This window comes from Seriola aureovittata, chromosome 18 (genome assembly GCF_021018895.1).
Source record: "Seriola aureovittata isolate HTS-2021-v1 ecotype China chromosome 18, ASM2101889v1, whole genome shotgun sequence".
Lineage (NCBI taxonomy): Eukaryota > Metazoa > Chordata > Actinopteri > Carangiformes > Carangidae > Seriola > Seriola aureovittata.
Window position 1 is genome coordinate 23,717,559 of NC_079381.1, and position 4,942 is coordinate 23,722,500.

The following is a 4,942-nucleotide window of genomic DNA, read 5'->3' on the forward strand; positions in this document are numbered from 1 at the left end:
GTGTCAGAGAGAGACACGTGTTTAATGGAATCCATACGTTTATCTGGCGGCCGGCTCGGCCCCAGGAGACGCTGGGGGCCCTCATATCAGACAAATACACTCTGAAGAGGCCCCTCCTTAAATTAAACTGAGTGAGGGATGATCAGTGTTTACAGAGACCAACGTGTCTGTCAAACATATTCACTTCCTCATGTAAAACAGAAAGCATCATTTACGGAGCTGGAAACAGAGAAAAGTCTATAAATCTCACCTCTGTGCTGCTTCAGTTTTGTTTTGGAGTTTGACGTCTCCATGTCTTCGTCCTGGTGAACCCCCCCCCCCCGAGGATGGAGGGTGGAAACAAACACATGGTGAGAAATGGCAGCCGTCCGGTGCTTTCCACCATCAACCAAACGATTCAACCCCCAAAACAAACTTCTGAAGTGACACAGAGGAGAGTTTTCAAATAACGTGTTCGTTTTAGAAGATACAGAAGTGATGAGGACGAACCGCTCGGTTTGGCAAATGCAGAGCAGTCTGTGTGTGTGTGTTTGTGTGTGTGTGTGAGTGTGTGTGTGTGTGAGTGTGTGTGTGTGTGTGTGTGTGTGTGTGTGTGTGTGGTCATGGGGAAAACAGTTGTTATTCCTCTGCGTCGTAAAGACTGTGGATGTTTTCTCCACCTGGATTCTTATTGTCTCAGATAAAGTTTCACCCAGTCAAACCAGATTTATGGAGCTACACACACACACACACACACACACACACACACACACACACACACACACACAGCTTGAGTAAAAGTTCTTAGTTACTTTCCACCATTGCTTCATGGTCTCCATCAAACTTTAAGGCTTTTGCTGTTTCACGCCTCATTTCCCTCTCCCTCTGAAGGAGGGTTTGTGGGGGTCAAGTGGCCACTCGCCCCCCACCCCCACCCCCCCCACCCCCCCCACCACCACCACCTATCCCCATCCAACCCCACCCCCTGCAGCTCCATCAGAAGCATCTGTCAACAGCAGCCTCAAAGCAGGAATGTGTCAGTGTTTGTGTCTCGGGGGACAGATGAGTGTGACGCACCTAAAGTATCAGACGTTTATTTTAATGTTGTCAAATAACAAGAAGAGGCGGGACGAACAAGTCCTGCGCTGCTTTGAGTCTTAAACAACTCTTTATGTCTTTAAGAAACAGTGAATATTGGTCCATTTTCATACATTTCCCATAATGCATTGTGTCATTATAGACTGACATTATGTGGCACAGTTAACTCGTTCAGAAACTCAGAAACAACAGGGACGTGCAGTGTGAGCAGTCGCTGGATTTCAGAGCAGAACTTCCTGTTTCACATCAGGATTTGTTGCCGGTAATTCAGAGGTCAAAGGTCACGAAGAAAAGAAGCAAACGGATTTACTGAGAGATAAAAACGTTAGTGTGTGTGTGTGATGAAACAGTCCAGAACCGAGCGAATGGTTTATTTGTCCAAAAAGAAGAGAAGCGTCCCGACTGTGACCTCGGAGCGTTGGGAAATGTTTGTGAAATCCTCGAAGCTGCTCTTGAATCTTCGCTTTGTTATTTCTCTGAGCGAGTGAATCGAGAAGCTGCCGAGAGGCCTCGTCCTGCAGAGACTGAATCATGAGTCACTGAATGATTCGTTTGGTTATGGACGACAGATGTGACAATTTTAGCTTTTCAGAAACCAGAGAGAGAGAGAGAGAGAGAGAGAGAGAGAGCAAGAGAGCGAGAGAGAGAGAGAGCGAGAGACAGAGAGAGAGAGCGAGAGAGAGAGAGAGAGAGAGACAGAGAGACAGAGACAGAGAGAGAGCGAGAGAGAGAGAGAGAGAGAGACAGAGAGACAGAGACAGAGAGAGAGAGAGAGAGAGAGAGACAGAGAGACAGAGAGAGACAGAGAGAGAGAGAGAGAGAGAGAGAGCGAGAGAGAGAGCGAGAGAGAGAGAGAGCGAGAGACAGAGAGAGAGAGCGAGAGAGAGAGAGAGAGAGAGACAGAGAGACAGAGAGAGACAGAGAGAGACAGAGAGAGAGAGAGAGAGAGAGAGAGAGAGCATGGTGTAAACTCACTCAAGCCACAAATGTACAAATGAACTGGCGACAGACGGTTTCATGAATGTCTGTTTGTCGCCCGACAACAGTGTAAATAACGGACAGTGTCTGATGTTTAACGTCTCACCTGGCTGCGGTGATGTAGAGGTGTACTGCAGTGCGGCGTGACATCACTGTGGATGAGGCGGTCGCCTAAATTAAAAAAGACAATTGCACCATTAAAAGTTAAATTACTTAATTCATCTTGAAATGAAAACTTTTACTTTTAATTTAAATATTTTGTTGGCGTAGATTCAGGGTGAAAACTGTTTTCTTGTTGCTATGACAGCAAATGATTTTCTGGTGGTGGGAGAAAATGTTCATAGAGGTTCAAAATACCTTTAAATGACTTTAATACCGTAATAAAAGCAGAATTACTTCATATAGTCTGCCGGCATCACATCCTGCTCTGTTACAGTGACACGTCCACGAGCTCCGAGGGTGAAAACGAGCTTTCAGTTACAGAGGTCGGAGGGCAATGACTCATTCGAGGGGACTCTCCAGGTTCTGTTCTGAGACAAAAAAAAACAAGAGAAGAAGCTGATTGGGAAAACATGGCGAGGTCCAGTGGATCTGGAAAACAACATGTGTTAAAAGAAAATAGCAGCAGGATAATGAGTCAGATCACAAACAGGAGTTCTGACGTGAGCGTGGGAACGAGGGAGACGCGGTCTACAGGTTTAAAGTTGGTGGACGTCAGAACTGATGCAGCAGAGGTCGACATATCCTGATTTTCTTGCTTTAGTACGAGTCAAGCCCTAAAAACACTTAATCCTACATTTCCCACAATGCATCTCATTGTTTTTCTATGATCTTAGGCCCCTCCCGGTCACATCTTTCCAACGCCAACACGTCGCGTAAATTGACTTTCGCCATTTAAAAATCAGTGGATGTTGCAGGAGGTAATTGAACCATTAGACGTCTGAACCTGCTCCAAGTGTTCATCATCTGGAGTAGAGGTCAAAGGTCATGTAAACACGGCTCTAATGGACCACTTTACTGTGTGAAATTACTTTTCTGCTGTGTAAAAGAGCAGAACCAAACAAGGACTGGAAACTTCCTGTGTTTGTGCCAGCTCCACTTTGGTCCTTTCTCTGCTGTAAATGTGGGATGTTTAAAGATCCAGCTCTTAAAACATCTTATACATTTGCTCTTATACACACACCGGCACTCAGACTCAAGCGGTCACATGATAACACAAGTGTGAACACTAAAGGAGTGATTAATGAGGCAGCATGAAAGTAGAGGCTGAGCGTGGAGGTAACGGCTGCCGTCCAGTTTATCTGACCTCGGTGTGGAGGCAGGTTTATTTTGTTAGACCCTCGTGGTCGAAGTGAAAACACATTCATACGTTTGTTATGTTCGTTTTCTGCCAGAAAATGACACGGTGTGTTTGAGTTTTGCCCAAATTTTGACCTTAAAAAGCAGGAAGCAGGAGAGCAGCCATAACGTCATGTGTAAATATGAGCATATTCGTGGTTATTCTGATATGGCAGCACGGTGACACATGCACAAAAAAATCTTGATGTAATATTAGTTCAGATATTTTAGGTTTAAATGTCTCATATTTTCTTCTTCTGTGTTTTATTTGAAGTGTTGATCCATCAGAAGATATAAAAACCATCTCAGTGTAGTTTTACATCTCCTCTCTCAGGCTTCTCTCTGGAGCTCTAGTAACAACAGGTCGGTGAGCCAATCAGAAGAGAGGAGGCTCTGAGCCTCTCTTCTGATTGGCTGACTGTTTTCTGAGTGCTCCAATAAAAATAAAGCAGATTTCAGGTAAAACCCTCAGAGAAACCAAATCCTGCAAGGTTTGGATGGTGGGTCCAGGTGGGCGGGGCTTGGTGACTGCTTTGTTGTGACATCACAAAGTTCCAGAAGTCCTGACGGCTGGTTTTAAGGCTCAGTTTCTGAATACAGGCTGTGTGCATTTCTCTGTGGACTGAGGCTTTGATACTTTCACAGTATTAATATAGAAGCTAGAGCTGATCTATAATCACACTACACATGGACACAGACCTTTACACTGGAGGAGCTTTAAAAACACAAAAGTACACATATGGTAACATGGTCAGCATTAAAAACAAGGCTTTGGGTGTCGACTGTTTGTTTGCTCTGGTCTGAATCAGACGTTAACTTGTTGTTTCCCAATGATTTGAAATTCAAACGAACAAAAAATGCGTCACTCAAAGTCTGAGTCACGACAAGAACAAACAGCTTCCCAAGTGTCACGAAAAACAACATTCATCATCTGTAATCCAGATCAGACCTGGATTCAGTGTCAGTGTGGTGCTTTCACTCATCCACATCCCAGAATGCAAAGCACAGCTGACTACAGGAGCTCGCTCAGCTCAAACCTGTAAGGTGCTCCTTATAGCAGGATCAGATCAGGGTCACATCACAAACACAGTGCGGTTCATCCTCTGGAGGTCATGAATGCTCACCGACATTAGCGTCTCCAGATCCGCGCTGCTGCTAACGTGGCTAAAGATCAGGTTCTCGCAGTGAAATTTTATTTGCTGATATGATTTGATAACAACAGAGCCGCAGTATTTCTTCTCTTCCATCTCTGTTTACACTATCAGCCGCCAAAATCACACACACACACACACTGCAGTATTAATGTGTGTGTGTGTGTGTGTGTGTGTGTGTGTGTGTGTGTGTGTGTGTGTGTGTGTGTGTATGTGTGTGTGTGTTTGTTTGTGTTGGCCTACTCACAGATCCAATCACTCACTTGGCGTCCGACTCCTCCAACAACCAGGGACTGGGAGGGGTCACTCTGTTCTCTGAGGGACGATTGATTACTTCAGCTCCAACTGCAAAACGCCTCCATCAATAACACAACAGATTCTATATGTTTTATATATGA